This window comes from Corvus hawaiiensis, chromosome 1 (genome assembly GCF_020740725.1).
Source record: "Corvus hawaiiensis isolate bCorHaw1 chromosome 1, bCorHaw1.pri.cur, whole genome shotgun sequence".
Lineage (NCBI taxonomy): Eukaryota > Metazoa > Chordata > Aves > Passeriformes > Corvidae > Corvus > Corvus hawaiiensis.
This window is the reverse complement of record NC_063213.1, coordinates 75,376,643-75,397,743: the sequence shown is the minus strand read 5'-3', so window position 1 is coordinate 75,397,743 and position 21,101 is coordinate 75,376,643. Positions and strand designations below refer to the sequence as shown.

The 21,101-nt window shown below is 34.1% G+C and overlaps 1 long non-coding RNA gene across 1 annotated transcript in view; it reads right to left on the bottom strand.

The window, feature by feature from the left end:
* Positions 1-20,000, bottom strand: part of LOC125335294 — a 66,104-nt gene extending 46,104 nt beyond the window's left edge. Inside the window, exon 1 of the long non-coding RNA XR_007207405.1 lies at positions 19,850-20,000. This is a non-coding gene — a long non-coding RNA (uncharacterized LOC125335294). The remainder of the gene's footprint in view (positions 1-19,849) is intronic.
* Between the last annotated feature and the right edge of the window lie 1,101 nt (positions 20,001-21,101).

Below are 21,101 nucleotides of genomic sequence, written 5' to 3'. Positions count from 1 at the left end.
GTTATATAAAGCAGTGTGGTGAGCTAAGTATAAGGAGAGGGGGGGAGTGGGTTAAGTAGTTAGTATAACAGTTACTGAAAAATATCTTGCTCAATTTAGTGGACATAGGCCTGGTAGAATTTTGTGCACACTTTGAGAACTACTTATCAAACTAAAGAGTTTAAAAAAAGAAAAAAAGAAGAAATAATAAAGAGGTTCTAATAATGAAAGAATACAAAAGAAACCTGAGAAAAAGGCAGCAAAACGTAAGTATTTACATCCAGGTAGAATTCACTACTGAAGGTGACCATACAAGATGTATTCCATCTATGGCTGGGTATGTTCACTTCATTAATCAATCAGTGTTGCCAGATGAGATGCTGATGTTGCAGAAGATGGTTAGAGTAGTTGTCAGAGTGGTACAGTTTTCCTTTCCACTTCAGTTATCCCAAATATTTTATTTTTCCTTTGCATCACTCTTTGAAGGAACCAAAACAGATTAAGGATTTGCCTCTTGTCATTATTCCATCCCTCATTTAGGCTTCTTCTCTATGGATTTGTTTTGGTCCATTGATTTCCAATTCTTCCTTTGCTAGTAAAAGATGATCATAATGCAGTCCTTTGTGATGCTAGTGCATTTTTTTTGTGTGTGAAAGAATGCAGATGTTTTGTCCTTCATTTCAGAAATGAGTTTGTACAAAAGGATGAAATTTGCCAAAGTCTTAAAAGTTCAGGCCATGATTCAAATGGTTCATAAGCAACTTAAGTCATATTTCAAAATGTTACCCACAGTAATTAAATTAGAAGGGATCTGTCATATACTAAGCATATTTCACAGAATCACAGAATACTCTGAGTTGGAAGGGACCTTTGTCTGGTGCTATTTTAATTGGTAAAGATTAATGGACCCAATCCCATATTAAAAAGGGGAAGAATATTGCAACCTGGTGATGAATGGCCTGATGACTTTTTTTTTTTTTTTGTATTTGCAAAGATTTTTGTTATGTGGATGTCTTTTCCTCTTTTGTGATTAAATCATAGTGGAGAAAGAACCAGTCATTAATATGTTTCACAGCCTATCTCCTCTGTCTGACTCTTAGGTGACGTATGAGTACATTTGTCACAGTAAAGAAAATTATTACAGTGACGTTTTTCTTTAACATTCCAAACATCTTGTGGTTTGGGTAATGCCAATTTACAGCAAGGCCCAGATCTGTAAAGTTAGATCTTCTGTCTGCTGGCTTGGCATGTTGCAAAATGTGATATAATATTTTCTACTTTTCTCTCTTAGTCATCTACTATGATATTTGCAAATTGCTAAATGACTTAAAAGTAATTAAAATGTAAATTGAGATAAGTACTATCTCTTATGGGGAAAACCAGATGACAACAGGGTAAGTGGGAGGTTTATTGTCTTTAGTGCTGTAATTTTTAAGAACTTTTATCAGTCAGCTCTTCTGGACAGAGTAAGTTTTGCGATCAGCAGGGATGGCACTAAACACATCAGGGTGATAGAAGTCACTTAGGGAAATAAAATCCGTAAGTTCATTCAGTTATAATCCATATCCATCAATTTCTGCATTAAAATTATAATATACATAATTTTCAGTTTGGTAATTTCATGGTTTATGTGATTCATATTTGAATTAGTCTGAAGTTAGTCTACCAAACTGTAAAAAAATTTGTGCCTAGTTGAAAAGTGAACACAGAATAACTACAGTGCATTGGTTATCTCTTTAAAAATTAAAAGGACACACAAATTAATAAAAAAAATAACTATCAGGTTGCCTGCCTACAACTCCAAATGCCGTAAAATAATTAGATGATTTCAGGCTATGACTGTATGAGAAAGTATAGTTGCACAAAAGGAGCGGATGTGTAGGGTGCAATGGTTAGCATTTAAGGAAGGACTTGGGAGGACTTACCATGGACCAGATAAGGTATGATTCAATGGGTCTCCTCCAACTAGCAAACTGAGTGCAGGAACCATGATCCTAGGGTACCTCTTCTGACAAAGAAGTGATCAGGAGATTCATGGCAAAACCACAATGAGATATGAGCTAGAGCTCTCTTGCAGAAACACCCTTGATGTCCTAGTAACCCCATGGCTACATGAACAATTTTTTAGTCACTTGCACAGGTTTCTATGGCCTAGAAAGCCTTTCCTCAGGATTTCACTAGCAGATATTTCTCAAGCTGTACGAGGAAACCCACAAGTACTGACAGGAACAGACAAAGATGCTGGATATCTCTGAAAGCCTTAGAGACCATGTCAGATACTACTCAAATATGTGAAAGATCTTATCCAGCATACAAGACTGCTGTCTTTGTATGCTTTTGCAAAATCTGCTTCATTTTATAGCTATCATTGGGAGTTTGGGGAGTGATGGCATTGAAAATACTACCAAGTTTTTAATTATGTTCATTCCACTGTTCGGTCTTCAGCTATACAAAACTCCCAGGAGTCAACCATATTTTAGAAAATGTTGGCTGGCATATGCTTGCTATTAAGTACTAGTGGATGCTAGCAAAATTACCTATATATCTGTTAGACATGTTTAAGGACCTTTCTAATTTGGAAATAGAGGGGGCTTAGAATAATTTTTGTGGAAATAAAATATAGTGACATTTGCCTGGTTTTATAAGTACTTACAAGAGCTTTTCTCAATTAGTGCTTTCAAATATGCCTTAACTGTGCTAATATAAAAGTTAAACTTTCCATTTGAATAATATGACATTATTTAGTGCTTTCAAATAACAGTCTGTTTGTGATGAGACTGTAACTTGGATATTTACATATGTTCTTTTTTGTCTGAGAATAACAGAATTTGTGTTTGGATATCTCATCTACACAGCTCCACTTATTGAGTATTAAAAACTGAGAATAACTGCAACATTGCAAGGGTTTTCTTCTCATCAAAGCAATACATGAATGAATTATTTTTCTAAGACTTGACACCTTAAAGTGACTTTGTATTTGATTGTTCTTAAAATAGCTTGAGACAAATCAATGGACTTTAGCCATGAACACCAGTCTAATAAGGTATGTGCATGTGTGTGCCTGTGTGTAAATAAATAACCTGGAAATAAAAATAAATGTTCAAAATACAGCTATTGCCAACAGTTATTATCCAGAAGTCTAAAGTATGAAATTCTCAAAAAATTATGCATATATTCAGCTCTTCATTGTTTTTGCTCAAACCAGCTCATGACAGAATTTTAAATAACTAAAGGCAATTTTCTGAAATCGCTGTCTGGGTGGTGAGGTGAGAGTAAGGGCAGTGCACATATAACAAGTTAGCAGATATTTCCAGGTTTTCTTTCACAACATAATAATAGTAATTTATACCAGGCAGAATGAGTTTTAATTGAACATCTTTCAAGCTGCAGTACATGGAGTAGTTTGGATTAATGTTAGCAAATGTGGAGAGTTAATGCTCAGTTTCAGAGCATGCAGTAACTTTCTGTTTTATCAACATGCCAGACTGGAGCTTACAGCATATTTGGCATATTTACATATTCATAATACACTGTTACTGTGCAGATTCTACAATGTCACATTGGCACTACATGGTGAGAAGATGCAAAAAGAAGTTAACATTATGGCTGTTTATAATCTCCAATATTTTTCCAATTGTCTTTATTTACAGATGGCTTCTTAGGCCAACAGTTTGCACAATAACTAATCAAACTAATTTGTTGCTGGCTCAGAATGTAATGCTTTGATTAGAAAGTTTACTTTCAGATCTATATTTCCCATATATAAGCTAAATTGTAGTGCAATTTGTAATTACTTGTTTCTCCATGCAGTTTAAGTTGGCAGAATTATGGATGAATACTCTAGAGAGAAAAGAAAAAAGATTTAGGTTCAGTGCTTGGAGTTTTGGAGCTATTCACTCCAGCAGAGGTACTGAAACCACAGATATATGAATGGGAAGATGCTTATTCCACAGATGTAGCCAAAAACTAAGCCAGCCATATTCATTCCAGTTCACTTATAAAAGCAGCAGCCTCTCTGTTTTCATTGGGTCCCCATTTTTTGTTCAAGGAAATTGGCTGTTTCAAGGTCCATATTGTACTTAGATGTTTTTGCTCACTAAGGGAATGTTGTGATTTATTTAAATAATGTGTCAGTGTCATCCTTTGATTTGTTTTCAGTCAGCACATAGCGAAATGTGCTGCTGTTCTTACACTTGTTTAAAAGCACAGAGAAGACACACACATATACATATGTGCATGTTTATTTATGGTTGTATATACATGGACATATACATATACATGGACATATATATATGTATATTTCATGGAGTGTTTCAAGAAAAGAAAAGGCACAAGATCAGTATAGTATCTTGAGTTCAAAAAAAAAAGTTAATTTGAATTGCAATAGGCAAGACTGCTTGATCTTGAGAAGCGCAGTGCTTGGGAAAGCAATATGTGCTCATACTCTGTTAAAGCACAACATATTCTCCTGAGAGGAAGCAATGGCCCTGGACTGTGATTTGTCTCCCTTTCACTCTGTCAGAGAGTTTCCTGCTTTCTTCTTTGTGTAAAGCATGAAAGCATATTTCCAGTGGGTAACTTCTTACTGATGAATGAAATGTAAAAGAAGGCACAAATTTGATTAATGTTGATAAATCTGCATTTGAGTGGACAAACATAATTCTCAGGTTCTCTCAGCAATCACATTATTTTTACAGTATTAAACCTGCCATTAGTTATCCTTTCATTACTGTGTGATTTAAAGGGAGCACTTCTTGGAAGAATGAATATGTAGTTACTATTTTAAACTATTAATTGCAGAAGAACCAAATGCCTTTCTTTCAGTCTATGACTCCTGCTTTTATTTCTTTCAAGTGCAGAATATTAGGAGCAGAAAATGTTGCCGTTAATCCTCTTCTGATTTTAAAAATTACGTGACAGTGAATGCAATTAATCCATTTTCTCATTACTTTTCCTGAGAAAATATGCACAGGCATGAACAAGAAACAGCCTTGACTTGATAAAATAATATTTTTAACTCAGTTTATAAAACTTTAAAATAATGTTTCAGAATTTTAAAAAATATATCAAGTGGCTTAAATTTTTTGTGCTTCTGTAGCTTTTCTCTTAATATAGCATTAGAGTAGCTCTGTCAGATTAAAAAAGGCAAATGTAGATGTCTGATTAATTCTGTGTGTTTTTAATTGTGTAATTAATGTCTGATGTTTATTTTGATCACATCATGTTACATCAGACCAGAACATCATAACACAAAGGGACAGAAATGCAACTTAAACTATGTTATTCACTTACAGTCAGAGGTATGAACTTTGGGAATGAAAACCAAATTAATTGAACGTTCATCATCCCCTTCCCTTCATCATCCTTCCCTTCTTTTTTCAAAGGTAAATACAAATATGGTGGTGCTATTTGGAAAAACCTTCATGGGAGAACCTAGTCACCCTGGAGAAAAGAGGCTGGACAGAAGGGTGACTATAGGACATTACATTGTCATTTGTCAAAAAACACTTTGTATGCTGCAAGAGGCTTCCTAAAATGATTATATTAAGAGTAGTTAAGCCTTGCGTTTTCTTTATATTTCCAGTCATTTTTAAAAGATAGAGTTTGATAGCAATGACCATCTGTGGCATTCAAAGCCCATTAATTTTATTGCAGGTATAAGTATGTACCAATGACTTATGGAAGGTGACTGTGGCCGAAGTTAGGAAGACTGGCTTTTCAATTATTTTCAGATGTCTAAAGATTTGCCCTGATTAATTCCACCTTGCTGAAGCAAGTAAGTTTACAATAGTCAGGTAATTGAATCCATCATAAGGGAAATAAATAGCAGCACCTGCATACTGAGCTGTCCCAAGTCATGACCTGGATATGGTTCTTTTCCAAACAAGAAGTGATGGCTCCTGGAGCAGTGAGACTCATCTCCTGGAGAGCTCAGGTAGGTGTCTAGATTTAAGTAAACGAATCTAGAACTGTCTTGTGCTTAGGCCATTAAACACTACCGAACCTATCCCAGGACTAGTTTTAATTATCCAGCCAGAAAAAGGCTGCACGCACATGACGTGTCCAGGATGCTCCCACTCTTCCAGAGTGCTTTGTAGTCACTCGCAAATTTTTCCTTCCTGTCTGTTTCTATCTTCATGTGTCACTAAGTCAGAGATGTAAGAAGTGTATGCATAAGTATGTGTATTCTTTCCTGCCCTCAATTTGCAGCAGCCAATAATGTTGACACTAAAATAGGCTACAGAGAATTGCTTTGTTTGGTGCTGAGAAAGATCAGAAATTGGTGGATACCTTCTCACCAAAGAGTAAAGCTATATGCAGTGACTATTCTGTGTTATATGAAGTAATGTGTACACTATACTGCTATTCTGGAATCTATTTCTCAATGGAAACATTCATTATTATCCAAGGCAAGCATTTTGTCCTGTGAGTCACAGCCTGAACATGTGACTGAAACAGGCAAAATATATGCTCTCTCAATTTTATCTTGTAATAGAGGAAAATACACAATAGGTGTCGCATAGATAAAGTTATTGGTTTAGTAACAATCTGTTCTTAATTCTGATGTATAGCACTTGCAAAAGACACACAATAGTGTCTAGGTAATTTTTTGTAAAATACTGGGTTCCAGATCTGCATCAATTTCTTTTGACTGTAGTGAGAGTTAGAAAGCTACATTTCTGTGTACTGCCTTGAAAATTTAGGGGCAGATGTCATGCAGCAGGGAGGAAACAAAGCTGTCACTGGCCTAAGGAGATTTTCTCAATGCTGTGGTGTTGGTGACATATTTAAATAGCTGAAGAAACTAGCATAGTCCTTTATTTCTGATATCAATTTGACAAATTTGACTGTCTGACCTTTGCACATCTGCACCTTTCCCTAATAAGTTTTTCATACCCAGATACTGCTTATAAGTGTTCTTTTCCCTCCCTTGTAACATTTACATCATGAGGTAGCACAGAAATAAATATTTTCTCACAGGCTTTTGATGACATTGCCTGTCAGGAATCATGCAGGCAGACTCCTTCACTCTTTTTCATTCTTAAAATATGAATTACTGTAGATTGTGAAGCACTATTGTCTATTTATTCCAGAAGCCATGATCTCTGTGGATAACCTAGATATTTCTTAGATTTCATTAACATTCTTTGTGACTTTTTTTTAGCAATGACTATCAGCTCACTGCTTAAGGATTAATGATTATCTGGAAGGTACCAAAGTACAATGCATAGCTGAAAACCATTAGCTCCAGGTTCTTTTGCAAAACAAAGCAATTCCCTTTCCTCCAAAAAAATATTCAAAACCTCAAAAGCCCAACAGAGTCTTGAGAGACAAAGCCAGTAAGTTTAAAATATTGCTTGATATACAGCTCTTAAATTTGAAAAATTTTAAAGAACTCGTGCACCGTATACAAGTTCGACTAACATTCCATCCATCTTAAAAGGTCTTTCTAATATTAGTTATTAATTCCTTTGCAACAGGTGTACATTAAATATACACTTCATGCATAAACACCATCTGGAAAAGAGTGGGTAGAAATAAAAACAGCTGCTATAAAAGAAACACAATGGAAGAAACATAAATTTTGTTTACAATCTGTGTTTTCTTTTTCTCTTTTTTTTTTTTTTTTTTGCAGCATCTTCATGGGAGCATCCCAACATTGAAAACCCAGTGTGATAACATTTTAATGGGAAAAACCCAAGTCAGTTGAAAGGTAAGTATTTTGCTACTTTTACATGACAAAGTCAAACCAATTTATTTCCTAAACGCATCTTTCATGTAAAGTACCTCCAAATTATCCATGCTGAAATATCAAATAATGAGATGGCATTCACAGCAACAGCTTCAGTGGACTTTATAAAGACAATAGGCCAAAATAAATGAAATTGGACCAACTTGCTCATAACATGTACATGAATTTCCCAATAACCCTGAAGGTAAGTTCAGATTTACACTGCAAATCCTTTTCCTTTAACCCTGACTGAATAAAAATAAGAGTTTCAATGAATGTGAATTTAACTGATGTTGTTTTTTCTTGTTTTGTTTTGTTTCCTTTTAAAGTATACACTGCTTGTATACTTAAGTATACACCACTTGTGCTTTTTATTTGTTTCAGTTATAATAACCTGACCACAGTCATTTGACTATACTTAAGTAATTAAAGGGGAAAAAAAGTCATATGATGCAACTGTTAAGTATGTTCTACAATATCTAATAAACAATATGAATTATTAGTAGTAGCATATTTATCAAGTACTTACTCCTTCTGTAAACAGTTTGGAAAATAAAGGTTTTTTCTTCAAATCTTTATTTTATGAAAAGAGGGGATTGATCACCACATGAGAAGACAGATATCTTTTGCCATCTGTAAATCTGATCCAGCAGAGCATAGAAAGAAGTCATGTGACTTGGTGATCAGATGCACTTTGACTGACCTTCTATGGGCAAATGTCATGTCTGGTATTTCTTTACAATTCATGCTCATTTTTAACAGATAAATGAGGAAGATAAGCAATACTGACATCCTGTATATTCAGGAGGTATGACTGAGATCCAAAACATTTTGTGCATCTTCATTACATATTTCTAGCTGAAACTTAGTTTCTAATAGTTTTTGATTTATATAGACAAAAAATAAATTGTAAAATATTTAAGAATTTTACTTGAATTTTTGAGAACATTTCTGTGAAAACAGAAAGAAAGAAGATTCACTCTGCATCATATGGTCATAAGACGAGCATCCTCTAAAATATCTTTCAGATTAATTAGATGCATTTCCCCAGCTTCACTTTAATTCTCTATTAGACATGATTTTCAGTCCCAAATGATTAGCTATTTCCATAACGGGCCAGTTTGTGAATATCTATAGCATAGACTACAATCATCCAGGTCATTGCTCATGTATTTTTTAAAAGAAAAAGCTATAATTTCTTGGCAAATAACAAAAGCATCCACTATTACAGGTCTCCTAATGGTAATGCTTGCATCTGGCTTACATATTAAGTTATTTAATTTTAATGTACTTATAAAAAACTCTTACAACAGACTTGACTTTAATGCTAACTTATTTTGTGGTTGGGGTTTATTTGTGTTTTGTTTTTTAATGAAAAAAGTCTGGTTTTTAATGAAAAAAAGTCAACAGAATTGCAGAGGTGATGCTTGCAGATGATTGAAGGATATTTAATGCATTTATAATGGCTCCAACAACTGGTGAAATTAGACATTGGTATTTACCATATCACTATCTAGTAACTGAGCAGAAGCTGTGAAAATGTTTATGTTTGCCAATACAATGAACCAGGTCATACCAGGTCATTTTATGTACGAGATAGATCTAATAATCTCATGGGTAAAGAGTAAAATTACAAATAGAGAGTTATCCAGTCAAGCTTAACTACATACTCAGATTATTCTGTCATGGAAAATCTGTGTGGGTGATGAATTTGGACATCTATGACTACTTCAGCCATCACTTATTTTCTTCCTTTTGCATTATAGACAACATTAGGTTTAATTTTTAAAATAATCAATCCTTAAAAAAAAAAATTAAAGAAGTTGCAATATATATTTGTATATATAGTGCCAAAATATGATTCATAGTGTCTTTTGTGAGTAGCTCCTTCTGGATAAGCAGCATGGGGGACACTAAGAAAGTAAGAAACCCAAACAAGTGACAAAAATTCCTGTGATCCTTCTGGTGACAAGCAAGAAGACATGTAGGCAGGACTCAAGGGTGTTAGTGCGAAAGATATTTGTCATAGGCACTAAGTTCTAAACCAAGAGCCAGTTGGAGAGACAATCCTTTAAGGACAGAAAGGTCTGGCAGGTTGCCTTTTTACATACATTTTTATCACCCACCTTATTAGGTCTGTTCAACTAAAAAAAAAAGCTTCAGTTTTTATTCTGTCTTTAATAAAAGCTTATCTTTAGAGTGTGTAAGCTTTTCACATGGCTTCTTTTATATTTGCTTTAAGCAATGTTAGACTTACCTAGAAGCTCTGACTGAGTCAAGGTCTTATCAGAGGTGCATTTAACACTTTTTTTCAATTCAGAAATAGATTTTAAAAAAACCACTTGGACAGGCTTTCCAAGGTTTTATAGACACAGACTTGCCTCATCAAGTTGTGATGAACTGCCTTAGTTTAAATAAAAAAAAAAGTGCAGTTGGAAGTGTTTGGAATAGTTATTTATGAAAAAATACAGCTGATACTCTGATATTGTGTCAAACTTTGCTGAAAAGAAGAAAATTTGAAAATCAAAATATTTAACTCGTACTACATTTTTATTCACTTCAAAGAAATTGTTCAAGACTATATTTACACATATCAAAAAATGAAGCAAAACTGATCTTTTGTCTGAGATTGATCAGCTGCTTGGTGCCAAATGCTGAGTTTTTGGTTTTCATCTACTGAACTTGCAAACTAGTGTCTCAGCTGTAAGAAGTAAGTATTCACGCTTTTATATAAGCATATGGCTATTTGGAAATAGCTATTGTTTAATTTTGCTGAAAGCTTGGTTTCTTTTTAAAAGTCATATGCCAGAAACAATACATTCTGGAATGGCTGGTTATACATCAGATTTTCATAATTTTCCAGTTTTCCAGAATCAAACGATTTCTGAAATGAGCATTTCTACTCTCACTTTTTATGCCCTAGTCACAAGGAAAACAGGTAAAGAAAGTTGTGCCAGAATCCTGATTCCATGCACACTGCTAGCATTTTTTTCCTCTTACAGATTTCAGAAGCACACTATTTATTTTATTTCAGATGGGTTTTTGTCAGTGGTCAGAGTCCAACAATTTTAACATGGGAATGTTTTTTCAAATACATGTAAATCGAGTTTTTGAAAGCACTTCACTATCCCCAAAATTTTCTTCACTGGCAATCATTAGTTTAATATTCTACTTCAATGAAGTAATCTAAAAAATGTACCCTTATGAGTATAGCTCCCATTGTTTTCCTTTAAAAAGTGAAACTTTTAAAAGTTTTTTTTAAATTTAAATGTTTTTTAAAGTTTTCCCTGTTCCCATTGGTAATGTGTGCCTCATATTTCCTTCTCTTTCAGCAACGTCAATGTCTTCTCTAAGGCTACGAGGCACTCAAAATTACATAGTATAATTCAGTAAAGCTTATGCTACGTGCTGTGAGGTATTTTCGTCCTCAATATGGTAGAGAGGATTTGACCAAGAGTTTGCTATCCAACTGCCCATAAAACGTAGAACTCACTGCACTTCTGCAGCAGCTCACCAAAAATCCTGCTCATAAAATATCTTTGTGACTTCAGAATTTCGTACAAGTAAGGTGTCGATAATCGTAATGGTAGTACACAGCCCTGCAACAGCTTAGAAAATGAACATGCTCTATCAATGAAACAGAAATGAATTAATGATGGGTCCTGGTTTGCTACAGAAGGTGTGAATAACTGTTTTGATGCCAAACCCAGTATTTACATGGTATGCCTAAAGACCACTTTCACAGTAGAAACATGCAAAATCAAAGGGCTTGGGGACGGCTTCAATCACAGCAGAATAGTTCTAGCTACCAGATAATCATTTTAATGTGTGACTTGATATGAAAAGCAACACTCAAGTTTCCAACTCACTGTAAATCAAGTGACATACTGCATAAAATAAATATGCAATGGAGATAAAAAGTATATTTAACTTTATGTGGGCATGTATGGCTCATTGAATGCTTTCACACTTCTCGTGATTTCTTTGAAAAATCTATGAAATAGAGTCTATGAAGGAAAACCTTTTTATAATAAAGTACAAAAGAATTACTGATGGATAGTAACTGACAACCAGATACTAAAATGAAACTTTAAAATTTATTAGATCATAAAAATAACAAAAAAAAAAAAAAAAAAGAAAAAAAAAAAAAAAAAAAAGAGAGATCTATGTCTTAAGAAAAACAGTTAGGTTCCCTAGTGTTACCATAAGTCATAAATAAAATAAGTTTATTAATCTTATATAGCAAAGACACGAATGAGCAAAGCTATTATTGTACCAAGTGTTTTCCCCCTAGTATTTCAGCAATATCAAGGTGACTTTATCCAGGAAAATCTAGCATAATATTTTACCTACAACTAAAAAATGGACACAGAATCTTGAACACTTTATGTACCAAAACAAACTGCATATTATTTTTCTGACTTAAATGAACATAAAAGCACATCTTTACTCTTAAACCACTTTTTTAATGTCATACTCTTTAACACTCCCCTTGAAAATTCTTTTCGAGTTGCAGTCACAGCACTGCTGCTGTTTTTTGACCATGATATTTTCTGCTGCCCGCATGATAAGACACCTTTACAGTCTCAGAAACAGCAGGTGCGAAGACAATTTATGATGTGGGAAATTTGGAAAACTTTGATATCGAGCATTTTTGGTTTGTTTACTCCTAACATTAAAACAGTACATTCTAAAATTGGAATCTGATTCCCTACAGCATAACTGATGCTTTTTACCTTAGGGGCTATTTTTTTGTTGTTTCTAAGTCAAACTCATTGATGCTTCCACTGCTTCTTGAATCTTGAAAATTCTTCTATTTTTGTTTGCACAGGCCAAAAGAGAAGCCTTTTTGGTATGTTTGAAGCAATTTTGTCATGTTATTCCTGAAAAAGTAGCACATAATTTTCAGAAAGCATTCAGTGTCTGGTGCAATAGAACAAACTTTGAATTTGTGATTTTAAATGGTTTCCTTCATATTTTTGATGGTATCTTGTAATGCTTTTATTTAGGATAAGATTTGGGATTTCAGCTGTTTCAGTTCACCTGTTCTCTTTGTTCCCACACACTCTCCAGAGATCAATTCAAATACTTTGTTGAAGAGAATAATGCTTTTACTTTGATTAAGTGCTCACATTTATATAGAGATGTTTTATTAAAGGTGAAATTTTCTTGGGTGCAGAATACTTCCTTAACAGCTTAAGCTTTCCTCTCAGAAAATCTTTAGACCTTGAGAATGCACAATCGCCTCGTCAAAATGTATTCTCATTTTCTATTACAACAAATGCTTTAATCCTTGGTATTTAAAAGAAAACCTTTCATGAGTACCAGCACAGCAGTGGCATATCCAAGGAAATGGCTTTCTTACTGAACTGGCTGTATCTTCTGCATCAGAACTTTCTTAGTATTTGACTGTTTATTGCATAAACTCAAATTATTTGTCAATTGTGTCTGTAATTCAGGTTTAGTTTCTAACTTTAAAAATGGGTGAGCAAGAAAGAATGAAGCACAAGTTGCTGAAGTTTCCTATAAAAAAAAAGACGTCTCAGTATCCTGGGGCAATCAATTTTTATTTAATCATTATTATTTGTATTAATAAGTCTTCAATTAGACAGTTAATATTTCAATTACACTAATAAATTACTGGCTTTACACACCTGGCATTTCCTTTAAACTGATAAGGAGATTTTGGGTGTAACAGAAACTACTCAAATATCTTGACATCAGATGTCTAGATGTCTTTTAATATACCCAGTACTGGTTTGTTAATTGTATTTAAGTCATCCAGTATTTCGAAGTAGAAATACCAGTTTGTTTTAGCTCAATTAAGGAGTAAACTAGCTACCAAAATGTGTCACAGAATTTCAGAACCACAGAATGTTTTGGGCTGGAAGTGACAATAAAGATCATCTAGCTCCAGCCATGACAGGAACACCTTCTACTAGACCAGATTGCTCAAAGCACCATCCAGCCTGGCCCTGAACACTTCCAGGGATGGGGCCTCCACAACTTCTCTGGACAACCAATTCCAGTGCCTCAACACCTCACAGTGAAGAATTTATTTCTAATATTTAGTCTAAATCTAACTTCTTTCAGTTTAAAGCCATAACCCCTTTTCCTGTCACTACATGCTATTGTGTAAAGTCCCTCTCCATCTTTCCTTGCAAGTCCCCTTTAGGTACTGGAAGGCTGCTGCGTATCTGTTTGAAGGGATAATAGAAAATCAGAAACAGAGATACTTTTTTCTTCTAACAGACACCAAACAGAACAAAGAGCTGAGTTAAAACTCTAGTTAATGTCCACAGATTTAGATGACCCCAGTTTAGACTTCGGGTCAATCTTTGTGATCTATCTTAAACAAACATAGTATTAAGAATATTGAATTTCTGTTGAAATGAAATCATGAAAGAATACATAGAGGGAAACAATATTTTTCTAATTCTTTTCCATGCATACTTTTCCCATGCTTACTTTTGTCTGAGAATTTCTCTGAATCAGGGAAAGAAGTATAACAAAAATTTATTCTGGAAATTTTCTGAAAGTCTCTCATATCAACTAGCTAGTTAGGAAACACTTATTATCTGAAATTCAAATACAGATTCTTTCAAGTCCAGTCTAGCACTTATTAATTACCTGCATAAATATATATTATTGTGTGTTTATATCAGATTGCAAAGAGCAATGTTTTTATATAACAGCTTACATTAGACTCGTTGACCTGTGTATTCATATGAATTTACAGCCAGGTTTAATTTCTTTTCTGTGTGTTGTGGTCTAAATAATTTCACTCAGAGCATAAGAGTGAAGTTTCTTTTTTCCAGAAACACAGTTTAAGTACATATTGCTTGCAACAATTGCTTGCAAAGTATCTAAGATAAAAGAGAAATTCCATTTAAAATAACTGTAATAATGATTCTCACGACAATTTTCTTCTCTTAAACTCCTATTAGTATCCTAAGCTTAGTGGAAGAATCTGAAAATAGAAACGCCTAGATCTGTGTCCTGGAGATTATGAAATCCAAGCAGTTTTACATGAACTTTGTGGCATCAGGTAGTGTAATCAAAACTTGCTTAGTATTCTACTGTTTTACTTAAGGCTATCTAAGAGGCTTAATTTTTGTCAATTAAACCAAGCCCAGAGAATAGCATCCTAGATGCAAATAATAGCTGAGAACTTGGCTAAAGGTAAGAAGAATTAAAAGAAATTCCACAATTAATTCTTCATCCAGATTTTGTTACTCTATTTAGATAAGAGGTCACTTTATCTACTCACTGCCAGGAAAACTTAAACAAGCCAAATTTCTGCTATGATTGCAGTTTCATGGTCTGAACATGGTATCACTGAGACCAAGATCTTAGAAAAATGAATTTGACATTCATGTGGCAAGTGGATCTTCCTGCTGTACTAGAAAACCTTTCTCTTTAAGAAAGAGAAAGACAGCAAAAGGCATAGCCTTTGTTCCTCAGGGCACAGGCTCACCCTCAGCTGATGATTAGGAAGTGAGTCAGTTAATGCACCACCAGCTATGGAGACTATTCTTGCTGTTTCCACTGAAGTGAGTAGGCCTAATTTCTGGTGGGAATAAAATGCTGAACTAACTGAGATAACTTTGGTCTGATTTTTTATGGTGGGCCTGGTATTTAATAAAAGCCCTTTCCCATTCAGTTTTAAGATACAGTTTTAAAGGGTCATTTGTTAACTCAGTTAGCAAACATATAAGGGCACTTGAACCAGTCGAGCTCCAATTCCATCCAGAAGCATTAAACCTTACTAGAGGCTTTTAAAATAATTAATAGTCTGAGTAAGTTCATTATCATTTAAGATCTATTTTAGCTACACATATTAATATTCTGTTTTTGTTGCAAGGCTATTTAGATACTGCCATTCATTGATAATAAGTCATTTATTCCTCATTAACTGTTAGAATGGATGTAGATACTCATTATAGCAAGACAACAGACTCATTTAACTGCACACAGTACTTGATTATACACACGAACACTGACTGGAATGCAAATTTCCTTCTACATAAGTCTCATCTTGTTTGTTATTCTCGCCATGGGATAAAGTATCTCGTCTTATCTTCTGTACTTTTTTTTCATTTTTAGTATCTGTCTTAAATGGCAAGGAAGAACACAATAAAGACTGATGATAATCTCAAGTTGCGTAAACACTGGCACAAGAAATAAAGGTTTCCTCACATAAACTGCTGTTCAGTTTTAAAAATGTTCTGTGAAATCATGTGCCCTTGCTTGACAGTTGTCCTAAAATCAGACCAATCTTAAAATACATGAGATTCAGATTTTGAAAATGTAAGGCTTTAACAAATACTCATTACACTGGTCATGGACACAAGTTCCCGTTTTTTCCTGAAATACTGATACTCTGTGTCCCAGCTACAGAAATCAAAAGCCAATCTCTCCCTGTCAAATGGAAATAAATTATATTCTCTGTTGTCTTCTGCTCTCCATGAAGTGTGATGAAAGTGATGACTTCTTTTTCTCTGTATATTTGTATTTTCTTTCCTTTTTCTTTTTAGTTTTACCTGTTTACATTTATTGAAAATCACTGTTTGTATATGCAGAACTGCAATCATCCTTCTGTTATTATTAAATACTATGGCACATCTATGACCAGGGCATTGTACAAGCCTTTTAGTAATGTAAGAAAATTACAGCTTAGGGACAAACTGAGGCTTTGTGTGATAGGTAGGTCCGGTCTACTGCTCTATCTCATGAAAGGAGCTACGACTCAGTAACACAGCCGCATTTTTTGATGCAAACAATATTAAATAAATTTGTGTTGTTTTTCCATGGCCTTACTCAAGGATTCCCCACTGCAAATATGTATATGCACACATTTTGCAAGGTTAGGCTCATTCCCAGGTAGTGTACGTAGGAACTTTTCTGTACGGTCAAAGATGTTTGCTCTTTTTGAAGGTAAGTAGCTCTCTTCTTAAACGCAAGCAGTGGCTCCGCATATTCCTTCTTGAAATACAGAGGATAGGTAACAGAACTGTCCAAAGCGGCTTAAAAACTGGAAGGAGAACAGAATTGTGTTTTAAAGAAGAAAAATCGCTTCATCAAGTCAGTTGTCCCAGTTTTGCTGTTTGGCTGGTGGAAGGTCTTGCAGAGAAATTATCAGCTGCCTAGAGCAATAGTTCTTTCCCACTCCGAACTGAGGAAATTGCATTAGTCTTTGCTACCAATTAACACTTCACATGTAGAAATTCAGGGTTTTAGTGTGGGTAAGGTCTTTTTATACTTCTTTCTGCGTACTGAGGCGACCCCATTGAATCTGGCATCGTGCTATAAGCATATCCAGACAATGTGATATCTACATGTGGTGCTGCATTGATATGTAACGTCACACATACATCATATGTGTATAGTTGCCTATGATGTATCTATACATGGTAACTTAAAAAAAAGTTATTAAGCAATCATTTTTCACCTTTTCTTTCACATTTGGGATTTATCAAAGTTGGAACATCTAGATTTTAAGAACAAAAGTCCCAAATAAACATTCTGAAAAGAAGACTTTTTCTTAATAAGAAATCTGTGTGGTCAAAACACAATTTTACACTGCAGAATACCTCCACTGGAAAAAGTTCAAGTAGCCTTATTGGAAACCTTTGAATAGGAAGGAGACAAGACATTCAGCATCTTGCAGGACTGAACTGTCCAAAGGTCTATGAAAAAAAGCCAGTGAAGAATATGCTGTTTATAGGAAGTAATACTGAAGTCTCTAAGTGCTCCTAACTTCTATGAGCTGAACCAGTTTTCCTGATATTATACTCTCAAAAGGAAATCACATTAAAGGCATTTTCCATCAACATTTGGATTTTCTATTCTATTGTAGAACATTTCTGTTGTACTTCCTTTCATGTCCCTAGAAGTTTTTGTTTTCTAATGGCAGTATGTATTTTGGGGATTCTGTTACTGAGAAAAAGATGTTTAATGCATCTGTGAATAGATAACATAAAAGACTACAAATACTTTTGAATCAGGCATTGGAGAGCAAGAAATAGACAACACTATAATCTGTTGTAGATTCCATGGCCTGAACATTTTTTTTTACACTCATGCTTCCAGAATTATGCAAATGCATGTTATATTAGGTTAATTCACTTGATAATTTAGATGGTAAAAAAACTCTTCAAGAATAGATAATGTTTAAAAATCCTACTAGTAAGTAAACTACTACAAAAATAATTTATCCAGTGGACCACAAAACCGAAATTCCTGTTATTCCATGGATCTCCAAAAAATCACAGGAAACTATGTTTCATTATTCTAGTAAGCCACACTGAAACTTTCAAAAAGCAAGTGCTATTTATACTTTTTTTTTAAGTGCACAGTTTAATTGGCAAAATGTCAAGACTGATTCAATCAGATTGGTGGCATGATCAGTGACAACATTCTTCAAGTATTCTGATTCACATTAGAAATTGAAGACATATGTTGCGGGAGAAGATGCCTTAACAATGAAAATATTGCTGGTTCAGACAGATGGTAAGGTTTTAGTAAGGAAAATGAGAGCAAGAATATGACAGCTGAATAAAAGTTAAAACCTATTAAAACTGACAAGGTCAAAGATTGCATGGGACAAGAAGGAGGTGGATTTCAAAATAACTGTTAAAAATAATACTTTATAAAAGAAAAGTTTTCTCTCCATGATGAACTTCATCACAAAGAACATTTACTTTTTTTTTCCCTAGATGCATAACTGGTATGAAACAGGCACTGTTGGGGGAAAAAAAAGAGTCCCTGAAATTAATTCAAGGTTTAGCTCTTTTTAGCTTGCACATAAATCCTGCTTTATGTTACTGGATCCTTTATTCAGAAGTACTCATTCAAGGCCAGGCTGTGTAGCCTGTATTCACATGAGTGAACATGTAAATTCTTCTGCTGTAGCCAATAAATTTAATTGCTTATTTATAGATTGGCAACACTGTATGGGATTCTCTGTTCCTTTCTAGTTCCATAAATAGACTTTAAATCTTTGGTCATTATTTCATTTCCACTTCCTTTTTTTTTTTCTAATTTTAACTGGTAAGTATTCTTATTTTATCTCCTAATTAAGATTATATGTCTATATGTCTATACTTGATTAGGTACACTTAAATTTGATGCTAGGCATCAATAGCACTTTTCAAATAATTCAAATTAGAAAGATTAAAAGAAAAATAGGAATTTGAAATGTAAAACATTAAAATTACAACTATTTAAGAAAGCCCACCTCTAAATGCCAGATTCCAATCCCAATTTATAAACGAAACATCTTAGTCAGTGTTAGATAATCTCATAAACAAAAAAAAGATACAGAAATAGATTAAATACTCCGACCTGCAATAACATGGTATTATTGGTATGAAGACTAGTTTGAACATATCAGTCATTTTATTTACTTTGCATCATGATAATACTTTTTCTTCTGAAAAGAAAAAATCCTCCTGTATCCATCATTAAAGAATAGTATTTTATTTATGGCCATGCCGGCTTGAAATTATTCATCCTAAAATCACATTGAATCTTGAGAAAACCTTTAAAAATTAAATTAAATTTAGGAGATGCTGGTCGTCCAATATTCAGGATCCAAAATTTACTATTCCAGATTAGACAACATTTTCTTAGAACTGTAATGCTGATCCAGCCTTCTAAACAGATCCCATTAGTTCATTGACGTTTATATCAGGCTTTTATTTTCTCCAGTAAATACTTTCTGGGATGTTTATTTTACCAAATAACTACCAATACTTGATATTATCTTTATTAGGTGAGTGTCATTAAAAGGACAAAGAAATTTGCAAGATCTTTATTGCAAAGAATTCTGTTTTCTGCCTAGCACTAAACAAAATTTCATTAAAGGCACCTGCTGGATGACACTGCTGCTTTACTGTGTATTGACCAAAAGCCTCTTTTAATAATTCTTATAACAGAAATAAAACACATGTACCCAGTTGTGGCACACTTGTAGGAATTCAGGACAAATCTATACAGCACGGTCTCAACTCTTATTTACAGTTTTGCATATACAATACTTTGGAATGCTTAAACTTGAAACAGACAATTCTCCTTCTGTAGTATTTTGTAAAACAATGCCATACCCCAACCCTTTTTAATAATGTTGCCTCTTACCTTTTACAGGAAGGGAAGAATATGCAGATGTATTATCCAGACTTACATGGATGCCAGTATCGGAGCAGAATAGAACTGAGAAAGTCTTGAAATCTGCTTTGCTATTCAGCACTTTTTCATGACAGAGTCTCATTTCAGATGGTGTGTTAAGGACAGCTGATCTAGCATGTAGGGGTAACCTAAATACTGTCACGTAAAAATATTATTTCCACTTTTATTGGTGATTATAAAAGATCAGAATATGCATTATCTCTTTCAGTCAACCATAAATTCAACAGAATTCAGCATGAAAAAGTAACATCTATATTCTACAAAAGCAAAGTGAAAACTATGCAAGGAAATCATTAAGAAACAAAGAAACTTCTGAGAAATTTCTCTTTGATTTTTGAAAGTATGTGAGAAAGAATGATAGGCATCCATTTGTATTACCTCTATGAAACTTTGGGGTTTATGTATTCTGTAGTATGCAACAGCCCTATGCCAGAATCCTTCTGCAACAAATTCTTATTACAAAAGGAATGATATCCTTTTTTCACACTAGTCATCAAATGATTACTGCGTGCAACATGGATGGGATTTCAGAATGCGTTATTGGACTTTCTCAGAGCAAAGAAAGGCTTTTTTGCAACAGTAAAAGTATTTCTATGGTGTGGACAAAGCATTCCTTTCCTTTGTAAGGTAACATCAAACCTCCATCCCTCAGGACTGATTTTTTTTTACTGAAAGCATAATTCCTTCTGATCCAATTGTGAGTTCCAACTGTATTAAGACTGGGGGCTGGAAGTCTGCCACATCCATCTAGAATTTTAATTAGATAAAATGATGTGCTTAGACTTAAGCAAAGACTTCAACTTTTGTTCAGTTGGGATCTATGTCAGTACCTTGGCAGGAGCTCAAAAAATACAGTCGAAAGAAATTAATGAAAAAAGGGCTTTTTTAAGGTAATGACTTTACCTATGACTTCACTGAGTGTACAGTCAAGCCCAATAACTGATGAAGAAGTTTAACTTAAACATAGAAGCAAATTTATATGGTCTCTTAGACAGCAATGTGAGATGAAGCATTGTCCTACTTGCATGCAAAAGACTCCTAGGCAATTCATGATATTAGAGCAACTAATTCCTCTTCAAAATTTTAGAAATATCTAGGGGTTTATATTTTTTTAACTGTAAATAGATCAAAACTGAAAATCTGTGACATTTGAACTGTACCTTGTAAAATTGCTTGCTACTTAGAAACAAAAGTTTCATAG